The 13,173-nt window shown below is 35.7% G+C and overlaps 1 pseudogene; it reads left to right on the top strand.

Moving 5' to 3' along the window:
- Positions 1–9,039, top strand: part of LOC139809467 (uncharacterized) — a 13,887-nt pseudogene extending 4,848 nt beyond the window's left edge.
- The last annotated feature ends 4,134 nt before the right edge of the window (positions 9,040–13,173 follow it).

Here is a 13,173-nt window from a genome sequence, read left to right as displayed (position 1 = left end):
ATGGATCAAAAAACGGCCTTATGAACACCCCTCCTTTTCAGCTGCGTCTTTTTTTTAATTTTCAAAATTTTGCTTTTAGTAAAATTTTCAAAAAAAAGTTGGAGGCAGAAGATGAGCTCCGATCAAGTTGAATTTTTACAGATATTAGTTTTAGACATATTTGCATCTTTTCCGCCTATTAGCGTTATAAAATTCAAAAATTTTGTTATTTATATACAAGTTCGCTTCACCCTAATATTCACATGTGTGATGTCCAGAGCGATGGTCGTTTAAATTATTAAATCTGTGGTTATTTCCACCCATCTTCTACGTGTCATGTATGTACTTTTTGACACCGAGCATGTTCACACGAAGACAATTAACGAACGACTGACACAGTTACGCGATACTTAAAACTTTTAGCACACTAGAAGGTTATCATTGTCAACATTAATTATTCTTATATTGTTACGATGATATTATCATAGATGGGATTTAAATTGTCTGTATCTTTTTGCAGATTGATTATATTCGTATGTTTTTTTATGAAAAACATTTCCGCTATTTCCCTTTTCCTGGTATTTTTGCTTCCTTTGTTTTCGTAAAAAAAATTTTTTTTTTGTTTTTCTGAATGTGTTCAGAATGTTCTAAAACGTCGAAAAATCATTTTTAGAAAAAATGTCCGTCTGTATGTATGTATGTGTGTATGTGTGTGCATATGTTGTCCGTATGTGCTTTAGACTTCCGCAAATATTGAGATATCGGGCTTTTTTTTTTTAATCGATAGAGAATCATTTAACGAAGGTTGGTATTGAATTGGGCGATGATCTGTAAAAGGGTTCTTTAAAAAAAAAATTTTTTTTTTAGAAAAGTGTTTTACGCTGTAACTTTTTCAATATTTGAGATAGCGATCTATATCTAATTCTATTGTATTTTCCAGTTTTTTCTAACCCTATTTCATATACAATATAATTAATTAAAATTTGGTTAATCAGTTCCGGAGTTACAGACGTTTTAAATTTCTGAGAATCTGTACATAAATAGAACCCTGCTAAAGTTTGTTTTAAAAATAGAAATAATTTATTTTTAAATCAATAAAGTTCGAGCATATAAAGCTCGCATATAAAACTAATCAACCGTTGTTTTTTGAGTTTTCGATGCCAATGTGTATTAGACATTACTTCCTCTATGAGGAAGCCAAGTGCAAATTTCCAATTTGCCCAATTTTTTAATTTGTGCCAGTATGTACTTAGGAGAATGAGCACAGCTTTTTCTGTTTTTCTTGTGTTTCCTGTGACTTTTGCACTGTTGATTAAGTTTTGGTGTACCATCAAATGTCGAAGAATCTTGTTTTTCTTGTCTTGACAAATTCTTCTCAAACAGATGTTGATCGTATTTCTCTTCACAAATCCTTCTTAGGTACAAAGAAAGAAATATTAAATTTCTCGTTGAAAAGCCGTAGAAATATTGCGTAGCTTCCATAGGGTTTGTTTTTCTGTTTGCAGTTCGCTACATAATCTCTGTATTTCAGCTTTTTCTGTTTTCCTTGTGCTTCCGGTGACTTTTGCACTGTTGATTAAGTTTTGGTGTACCATCAAATGTCGAAGAATCTTGTTTTTCTTGTCTTGACAAATTCTTCTCAAACAGATGTTGATCGTATTTCTCTTCACAAATCCTTCTTAGGTACAAAGAAAGAAATATTAATTTTCTCGTTGAAAAGCCGTAGAAATATTGCGTAGCTTCCATAGGGTTTGTTTTTCTGTTTGAAGTTCGCTACATAATCTCTGTATTTCAAATTGTACGTACGGTGTCTGCATAAAAACTTCCTATATTAAAAAATTTTTTTAATACATATTTTTTTACAGTGTTATTAATCAGGGTTCTGTTCTTACTGTCATTAATAATTCGTTCTGCTGCGGAATATCTATTATTTGTTTTCGTGCATGAAATATTCATCGCGTGCAATCTCGGCGCCGTGGCCCGACGAGAAAGGAAATTGAAATTTCTTTATTTTACTTATTTATTTACTTTTTGCTTCCTCATAGAGAAAGCTGTTTTCGTAAATTCGTATATGAACCTTTGATCGCGTATAAAGTTGGCTCTAATCGACCAAATTTAAAAAAATTATATATAAAATAGGGGTAGAAGAAACCAAAGAAAAGATTGTTTTTTGAGTTTTTAATGTCAATATGTTCAGAGTGTTCTAAAACGTCGAAATATTGCATTAAAAAAAATGTCGGTATGTGTGTATGTATGTATGTATGTCTGTGCCAAATTTACAACAATTTTTACAACTCCAGAACTGATCAACCAAATCTTAACGAATTATATATGAAATAGGGGTAGAAAAGACTGAAGAATATAATAGAATTAATAAAAATTGTTAATAATAAAGGAGTTGCCGATTTTTGTTGAAAAAAATTACCAAGTTTACCGAAATTTTTTAATTTTATTATATTTTTCAGTCTTTTCTATTTCTATTTCATATATAATTCTTTAAGGCCGGTATTCATAGTCGGGTCTTATAATATCCAAGATCGTCTCGAGTATAGTCTTAAGGCGTCATCAGCCAATCAGAGGGCCGTATATTAGCATCTTAAGACATTGCTTCCTCTATGAGGAAGCCAAGTGCAAATTTCTAATTTGCACAATTTTTAGTTTACAATGTATTTTTTCCATTATTTCATGTATCGCACATAGTTTTTGGGTGGAGTTCCGAAAACGGCCGACCTCCGATTTCGATGAAACTTTGTGAAAAACTTTGTTTTGGGTTAAAATAAAAGCCCTTAAAAGGAATTTTGGCGACTCCTATTTTTTAAATGAATTGCTACATACTCACAAAATTTTTGAAAATTACATAAATATTTTATTTAATAATTACTCGTCATTATTTCGTTTTTCTTTGGTTTATGTCGGGTTGCGTCCTTGTTGATAAAATTCTATCGGAATCCGCTGTCCATTGATTTTAAAGTAGTTAATCTGCATTCATATATGGAATGATTAAACAAAAAAAATTGGTTGTTTTGCAATTATATATAAAATGATTAAACAGAGAAAAATTTGTTGATGTTTAAAAGATTACAGTTATGCGTACTACAAAACTATAAAGACAAATTTTCATTTATATATTAAGATTTTGTCTCAAATTTAATGTTATTATTGGAAAGAGAAACATAATAAAGTTTAGAATAAATCACATAATGAAAAAATTAGATCAAATAATTACTTACCAGCAACGTCTTTTTGTCTTTCTTCTTCTTCAAACGATCCCTACAGCTCTTCATACGCAACTATTTCCATTGGGAAATTCTGGTTTGGTATAATAGATTCTGAAGTACTAAAAACATTTGTAAATTATTTTGGCGTAGAAAAGTTAAAATTTAATTAGTCAGATAACACTGCATTGTGTACCTTTAATTATCTATGTAAAAAATAAGTGGTAGATTTGAGTTATCGTTATAGATTTTGTTTAAATAAGTTTATTTAATTGGAATACATACAAAAACTAAACATTTTATCTATTTGACTCGAGTTTGGCAATACTATTGTCAAACAAATGTCTAATCTAGATTTTTGAAATGTATACGTGTGTGATACATTGGAAAAGTGCGAATATGAGCGATTCATTTGTTCAAAGTATGTGCGAAATAATTGAAAGATTATTATTAATTTAATACGATTAAATGTGTACATTTATGATCGGAAAACAAATAACTATTATGCCCTGACAAAAGCCTTTTTCACTCAATCTTTATTATATATATTGATCTTTATATTATTACATTTATTTTATAACTGTTGGTATTTTAAAAAGTTTCTAAATGTGTACTTATATATATATATACGCACGTTGATTCTGTTTTTCCCATTCAGGATGTACTTTATTCAGATGGTACTTTAAACCGCAATCGGTTAAACCTAGTGTTTTTCCACATTTAATACATCTTGCCTTTGGTATATTTGGAATTTTTATAAAATTACGTCGTAGGGCGTACGGTATGGCATGGTTTATGTTGCATATGCCATGCCTAATCTTTAAATGGATCTTTAGGTTTCTTATAACCACGTTTGAGTGGTTTGACTCATCTTCTTTTCCGCAATGATTGCATGTCGCGACCAAATCTCTTAAATCTTTAAAGTAATCCCACAACTCTTTGGACGCGTTTTTCGGTAATTCCATTATATGTGTCTTGTAACGCAGGATGTCTATTACTGAATGTTGTATAAAAATGACCTCAACAAGCGTTTGAAATATACTGATCGCACAAGTCAAAAAGAGAAGTATGGGGCTAACTGCTCTGGTTTTCGAGATATACAGTGTTAAACTGTATGTTTCAGGTAAATAATGTACACAAGAACACGCATATCTTTTCCACTCGAGACAAAAACGTATATAAAATTGAGATATCACAGTTTTAAGGAATATTTGTACATATAAGTCAATATTTAATTAGTTGTGAATATTATTACGTTGTTATTACGTTGAATATTATTACCATGTACTCATATGAAATATACCTACTCAGTGCTTTGTAGACGTGGACAAACCCCTTCTTTCAAGTACCGTCTTACTTCATTATTTCCATATAATTTGTAAACAAAATCGCTTTCTTCGAAATGCTTACTGCAAACCGAACTCGCTCGGCTTATCGTGCGACCAATAAATTGACACCATTTTTCTCTATTTTCTTCATTTTTTGGAACTCTTAAAAATAATGAATAACATTTTAAAAAGTTAGTTAAAAATAGTTATAAAATAATTAAGGTTTAACCTATATAAACTTTTGTAAAAAATAAAAATTTTTACATATAGTCACTTGTGAAGGGATACGTTATTCTTGTCCTTGGTCTGTTTTACAAATCCATGTGTAGGAAATTACTCTTTTACACGTATTACATTTTGCCTTATGGCCTTGTAAATCAGTGTAAAATTCCCGTAACCTGTTCGTTAGTTTGTACTTCTCGTCAGGAAACATTTCATGTTCATTCGCTAAATGTGTTCTCATGTGTCCAATTAATAACGTTTTATGCAAGACTTGTATTTTCTTTTTACATTTATCACATTTTACTACTAAATCTTCTATATATTTAAAGTGGTCCCATAAATCGATTTTTTTTGAAATTTTATTCCATTTTGGTGTCATTATAGCCGTCCGTATTACAGAATGTTTAATACTAAATGTGGTACAGAAATTGTTTTAACAAACATTTGCAAAATTGGTCACAAAGGTCAAAGACAAAAGAATGCTTTATTTATTAAAATGTATGTAAATATGGATATATAATTTAAATTTGCCTAAATAAATTAGGAATAAAGGCTAATAATCGAGCAAAACAGTAGATGTCAAATTAAAAGTTCATTCTGTCTAATAATACATAATTCAATAACGTAATTAGACTCGTGAAAGTGTCAATAATTTGAAATCGGCGAATGCAAGTCGGGCGCGGAACGTTGTGCGCAAATAACACTTAAAAACCCACGTATTCAAGTGTGATGAACGTTTCGGCTCTTCTTTCGAGCCATCTTCAGCATTTATTGAGATAAGAAGATTCTATTTCTGCTTTTAAATGTGTACTTACGCACGTTGATTTTGTTCTTCTTATCCGGGATGTACTTTATTTAAATAGTTCTTTAAACTGGTTAAAATTAATGTTTTGCCACATTCAGTACATCTCGCCTTTTCCATGTTTGGGATTTTTGTGAAAAAGCGTCGTATGTCGTACGATATGGGACGGTTTATTTTGGTTATGCCATGCATAACTTTCAAGTGGCTGAACGTGCAAATCAGGTGGATGACTTTGAGAAGTGCTAGGTTTGCATTGATGCGTAAATAAAAATAGAAAAGAATAATTATTTTTAAATATTACAGTATTTACAGTTGTATGCATTACATGATGCTATTATATTCTTGTAGACAGTGATTCGAAATGGAGTAAAAATTTGTGTGTGAAGGAGGGTTGGAAATAGAGAGAGAAAGTTATAGAGATTGTTTCATATCTCGAATTTTTGTAATATTAATGTTAAAATAAAATGTTTTAAGTTTTTATGTATTCCAATCCTGACATAAGGCAATCACAACATCTCCTGAAATCCCTAGACTAGGTACTTTTTCGAAGAGGTTATGGTTATCTTCTTTAATCTCAGTAGCATGATATCCGCCTAAACCTTGGCTTTTAGAAATCGGCAAATTTGGAACTTGTAAGTCTGTACTCTTTCTCAATCCATCTTTATACGATCCTATCTGAGATAAGTACGCATGGATGGGTTGTGGAACGTTAAACTCAATGTCCTTGACTGCTTTTCTGATCGTTTTTCCTCAATTGACAAAACTTCGCGTACTTGTTTAGCTTTTACATCAGTCAATTTCATCCATAGGAGACTTGTTGAATTTTCCACGGTATCTTGGAGCTAGACGTTTAATTTCTGCTGTGTATTGTTTTTTTGCTTCTTTTATTTCAACTTTCGCTTCCATGTTTGAAGTTTTAGCATCAGCTACTAATTTGTTTAATTCAAAAATTATATTTTTATTACATTGCCAATGTTATGGCATTTGGTGTTGCTTTCAATATTTTTTATGAATTCGTACATGGCAGTTTTTTGGTTCAAGTTCGTGGGGAGGTAAAAATTATTGCCAAATTGGAGGAGTTTAGTCATCTCTGAAGGAAGTATTTCCGTGTTGGAGGAGTTAATAAAGAATTATTTGTCATTAGCATATTTTATTTTAACAATTTTAAAAGAACAGATGTGCAGTGCAAAATATCCTTGGATTTAATGTTACCTAGACTATATAATTTTTTATTTTCTCCGAATTGGAGACGAATGAAACCTTGGATTAAACTGGTGAAAATGTTAAAAAAAATTATATTTAAGGAGAGAGGGTAGTAATTTGTGAATTAATGGTAATCAAATACTAGTCTTTAAGTCACACACATTGTGATTGTGGTCCAAAGATACAAATTTAGATTTTAAGTTATGTTTAACTAAATAATCGCTTTAGTACCGTTATCTTAGAATAAGTAATAATTTGCGTTTCCGTTATTATTAAAAATTTATTTGATGTTTTTACCCAAATATTTGGGTCGAATACTTAGTCAGGCTGGCTTGTATACTATTGTAAACTATTTGTCAAATATTGCGAGTATTATACTAGCGCACATATGTCAACGGCTGCGTACACATCATACATATCTGCGCGTGTCGTGCAGTCGCGTCGCTGTCGATGGGAAAGAGCAAGTCCTTGCTGAACAACGTGATCCTGTCACTCACCCGCAGGACGTCCAACGCGAGCGAGCGCAACCGACACGGTTCCTAGGTGACCAGCGTTCCAACTCCTCCATCAGATACATTGACCAGGAGGCCTGGGAGTCCGGCGGTAACAGCACGGACACTACCGATTATTTTGATCTTGAACCCTCGCCCGGAGCGGACGCTGATTTTGCCGAGCAAAATAATGGTCGCTTTGAACAGCAACAACAGTATTATCAATGAACGACAGGATGAAAATCATCAGATTTCGCGTTCCTTGCCGTCGCCGACGAAGATGTAAAACAATAACGGCAGCAGTTGGCGCCGCAAGTTTATGCTACGTCGTCGCTTCAACGATTCCTTGAACTTGAACAACGGTGAGACACGTTCCTTCTCGCCGAGCGAATCGATAGCGAAGTCCTTATCCTGGATCGAGGAATCCTTGTTCAGATGAGGGGCAACAAGGCAGTAACACCACGGCAACGACCATCTCGTCGCCATCGGTGTAAATCGACGTGACCGGAAGCCCTTAGATAGCCACCACTTCTGTCGACGACATACCGTCTCTGGAGAACAGCTTTATCTAGCCCGAAAAGGAAAATGACGATGAGGAGCAGGCTGGTCCGGAGTTTGAGACGGAGAACTCATCCTTACCGTGCAGCCCAGCGGCCGCGTCCATCGTTGGCCTGGACTTCCTCCACGGTGCTCTATTACGATTTCCTGTCTGTGAACGGCGGCGCAATGCGGCAGGGGATCACCAGCACCAGCTCGCCCCAGCTACCGTCCGATGTGAGTTTGCATTTCAGCGTGGACTGCCCGCCGATACTTGCAGCTTTTACGGTGAGGACAGCAGTCCGAGCATGGACTCGTTGAAGTCCAAAGGGTCTGGACGCGACCGGGTGCCGCGAGATCTTGCCTGAATCTGGAACGACATAGCGCCAGCTGCTCTTCAGCCAGCAGCTTGTCGAGCCCGAGATCGAGACCGGGTCCGGCCGGGCCATGTTTCAAGCTTTTCGAGGAAGGCGACGTACAAGTGTGCTACCTGAATCAAATCCGGACCTTTTTAAAGAAGACCCTGTGCAGCAAGTTCCTTAGACGCTGGGAGACCCATTATCTCTATTTCAACGACTGTTGCCTGTTCTCCAAGACGCTGACGGGTTTTCTTCAGCAACCTGTTCCGTACAGCAGGAACAGTCGGAGATCCGAAAGTACGTTGTCGCCAGGTAAGATCCTGCGTATAAGAACTCTCAGCATTGTCCTACCAGACGGTTCGCTTCTTCTGCAAGACGCTTACACGAGGGAGTAGTGATATCGTTTGATATGGAAGAAAAATATCTTTCGAGGAAGGCGACATATATATCCAAGTGTGCTGCCTGAATCAAACCCGGACCTTCGTAAAGAAGATCCTGTCCGACAAGTTTCTTAGACGCAGGGAGACGCATCATCTCTATCTCAACGAAAAAAATAAAAAAAATAAAAAAAAAATAAAACGAAAAAACTGAAAAAACCACAAAAACTAAAAAAAACTAAAGGACTCATCAGGGACGTCTTTTAAGACTATTTTATAAATTATAACATTTTAGTCCAATGGGATCGATGTGTGGCCCTTAAAGGGTTAATTACAGCAGTTTCAAACATTTGTATTGACAATTACAGTACAATTAGAGTACAATTAAACGTGTTAAAAAAACTCTGAGTTCCGAAACATATAGATGCCAGGTATTATTTTATACGCGAAAAATATGCAAACGAAGAAATAGATATAAGATATGTTCTAAGCGAAGACCAACTAACCGATATTTTTAGAAAAATCTTTTTTTTTTATTAAGGCTCTTGGTCCCTGAGCCGAGAACTCCGCGTTGACGGATGGCGACGTACCGTTGCGGTAGAAATAAGAACTCTCTCCAATGGAGAATTATATTCTTTGTGACATGTTGACAATCTATTTTGTCCTGCATGGTATTTCGTTATTATTTGCTCTGTACTTGTGCTGTAATATTTATATTCGTGAAACTCGTAAAATTGACCGAGGAGTAAGATTTGCAAGGAATACATATGCGGAGGAACATTTTTCACTCTTTTCGATAGTTGTCAAATGGTTTGTTTTCTCGTATGTTTAGGCTTTGTTTTATGGTTGTTTGTTTATTGTCGAGGGAAAAGAATAGTCCCAGGTCAATTTTAGAAGTGTTCTGAAATGATCTACAGTGATTTTTTATTGAAATGTCTTTTTATTTGAGAATGCCACGTAGGACAAAATAGGGTAATTTCTCGCTTTGATAGCAAGAAATTCAATATGACCGCGGTGACTACCCAGGAGCCTTAAAGAATAGATTTGTCACATTGTGCAATAAAATTGGTATTACAGAAGCACTTAAATAGTGCGGATGTTAGAAATGAAGTTCAAGTATTTGTACGCTTCTGTTTGGTGTATGCCAAGAGAGTAGATAAGTGATGTTATCTGTACAACCTTTCTTTGTTTCTTTTATTGTTAGTTTTAGGTCCATTTTCATTTTCCTTTTTATTATGTATTTCTGTGGATAATTTAAATAACTGTTTCAAATTAATATGGCAACACAATATACAATTTTATTACACAGAATAAGGATACAATTTACATACCATGCGCGTGGCCATGCGGGCACCATATAAAAGCCATCAGGCTTAAGTGTCTGGAAACAGATGTGCAATGGCGGAAATAGCAAAAGAAAGAACGGAATTATGCTTATTGCGTTCACTTGTTAATAGCGCATCCTAAAGTCTAAGTCTAAAGTAAATAGATAAAATATCGCAATTATCCGCCATTTTGGCTCTACAACTATGCGACCACACAAAGAAACGCGTACATACATATAATGTTTCACACATAGAATCAGGTTAGGAAAATTGCACTTAATGTGTAGCTATGTTACATTATGCAATAAGATAAGTCTACATTATGTCCATTTTTCGACGCCATTTGACTCTACATGTTAAAGCATTGAGTCTCATGAATTGCGATTACAGACCTATATATTATATACTAGACTGCTAATTTCCACAAAATCACTTCCACGTGGATCTGAAAAGTATGTACATAACTCATGCGTTATGTAAAAGATACGAATGTTACTTAATTGGTTGAATTTCAAGCAATATGTGTTACATATCTACTATTTCCCCTTTTATTTACGCCACGGATGTGCAGATGCTTACTTGTCATATATATGTGATACATCTTTTTTGGAATCCATTTTTTTGATACGGTATAAAGGAGTAGCAATTTAGTATACACACATACGTGACGCATACATACATGAATCTAATGGATAGAACAGAGGAGGTATTTTTCGGACTTGCTTCACTAGTCAGGTATGGAACCATAGATCTTATAGATATGCAGATTAATTGTTACAAAAATATAATTACCGTAATCAGCTGATTCACGTAGAATTTCCCTATCTGCTTTCGTGTTTGCTCAGTTATATATATTTTTTGTTTTTCATATGTTTTTATCGCGGTCTCTTGCGTTTTTTCCCAATTACTTAAATGTTCAAAAATTGGGCCTGCGATATTTAGTGAGCAAAAGCATGTAGCGAAATTTAAGGCAATATTGACCATGGACTGGCATACATAGCACATCTTGTCACGTACTTCTCTCTCTAAAGTGTCCGGAAGCACCGAAAGAGGAAAAGAGAGAGAAATATACTTCTCTTTCCAAAGTGTCTGGAAGTATAGAAAGAAAAAAAGAGAGAAGATGGTTCTTTCTCTAACTTCCTCCGTACGTTATAATAAACTGTAGGCAGTTGCCAGTCCATATCTATAAGGTCCGTGTATTGGACGAATCGTTGTCCATGGATGTAGAATATAGATGTCTGTGATTGCAGTACTTTGTCTATCCAGTTACTTTAGCGCGTCTTATCCTAGAGCATCTAATCCAGTAGAGCGCGCGTAAAATGAACACACATCTACCTCTTCTTAAGAAAAAAGTTATTTCGCTGCATACATTGATAAGTAATCAGGTCGTTTTATAACGACCTGACTACTTATTAATGAACGCTCTAAAATGTTCGTACTCCAACAGAGCGTCGTGGTGTATTTTGCGCTTGATCAAAAAGATGATTAGGTTCTGTCTGTAGAGAAACGCGGATATTAATATGTGTTTTGTTTCGAAATTGTTCGGCATGTCTCTTGAGAAACATCGTCTTGTTCATTCCGTTCATGCGATTTAAAACTCAAAGACTACAGGAGTGTTTACTTTCTATGGAACGCATTTGATTTACGCGTTTTATCCAGGAACAGTCATCATCGAACGACATCTTATAATGCAACTTTCTCAATCGATCTGTAATTCTATCGAATTTCCATTTTTCATCTTTTGAATAATTTTTACACGCTATTCTCTCCCCGCACGAGAAATTTGTATTTAATGTGTTCGTATTACTAAGAGTTTGGATTTTTTCTGCTAGTTTTTGTCGGAACACAAAGGGAATTAATTTAGTCAGAAGTTATTAAATTTAACACTTTTCGTTGTTCGAAAGCGAGAAAAATGTAGTCAATCAACCGAAAGCTTTTGACAGTCTTATTTCATTTAGTAGGTAACATTACATCTAATCTAGTGCATAGTTTTCTGTTGAGAACATTTCCGCAGGAGACATGTTATTGCATATAGCATTGTTCTATACTGTAATAATAATTTATTTAATGCTAAAATTTTTTACGACTCTTGATAATAAAAAATTAATATAGTGATTTGGCTATGAGAGTGACAACGCGGTTCTTGGTGCGTAATTTATAAGAACTATTTATTTTTAAATTACAATAATTTCCGTACGTTATTTAATGCTAAATCGACATTTAAAGAATCACAGTTTATACGACGTAAAACGTGTTTGTATAATTTGGAAATGTACGGCTGTGAGACTTCTGCCAAGATTGCGGGGAAAGTCACCCTATCGCCGAAAGCATACCTTTTTATTTTGTATGACGTCTTCCAGTACTTTACAATAATTTTTCTTCTCCTCCACTTCCTTCCTCTGACAATCGATCAACGTTTGCATGGCGTCGTAGTCATTAAACGATACGTAGACGCCGTTCCTCTCACGCGTTGCCACCAGATCTCTCTTGAGCCTCTCGATCTCCTTGGTGTATTCCTTCAGCAGCGCTCGCTTGCAGATCTTCTGATTGATCACGGGACGATTGGTGATGTTCTTCGCCCGGTAGGGGTAATCCAACGTCGACAGCGTCTCCTCGAGATTACCGCTCGCGGACGAAACGGTCGCGATTATCGACGTTTTCGTTCGGCCTAATGACCTAATGACTCCTGCAGCAGCCTGGTGAGCTTCGACTCGCGGTACGGCACGTGGGGTGCCTTCTCTACGAGGGCGGTTATCACCCTGCCCAAGGTCAGCAGGGACTGATTGATCCTCTTGGCCTCCCGCGCCCTTTTCTCGACCGCCCCGGACCTGCCGATGTGCTCGCTGCCGGCCAGGTCCACTAGGTTCAATTTCGCCGTCTTCAGCAGCGCCTCGCCGCCGCTGGTGTTCTCCTTCGTGTGTATCGTGATCGAGAACACCGTGTGCGAACGGCTCGAGTTCGAGTTGAGCATCGTCGCCGCGGTCTGTCGTCTCTCCGAGCCCTTCTCGAGAATTCTGAAGATCTCGGCCTTGCCCCTGACAGTCACCTCCTCCAGGCCGTGGATAATGACCGAGCCTTTCTTCGTCACGTCCTCGTACAGCTTTATCTTAGGCGGCGTGTCGTTTCCGTCCATCAGGAGGTCAATCAGCTCCTCGTTGTATATCTCCAGGAAGTTTATTATATACTTTATGTTTACCATTTACTCGTAGGAATAATAATATTATTATTCCAATATATTGAAATCTATGTGAAGCAAATGTTTTACCATTTTCCGTAAATACAGTTTGTGTGGTAGATCAAAACTATTCCAAAAAAAATTTTTTATTTGTTTCCGA

The sequence above is a fragment of the Temnothorax longispinosus genome, chromosome 3 (assembly GCF_030848805.1).
Source record: "Temnothorax longispinosus isolate EJ_2023e chromosome 3, Tlon_JGU_v1, whole genome shotgun sequence".
NCBI lineage: Eukaryota > Metazoa > Arthropoda > Insecta > Hymenoptera > Formicidae > Temnothorax > Temnothorax longispinosus.
This window is presented reverse-complemented; position numbering and strand designations above follow the sequence as displayed.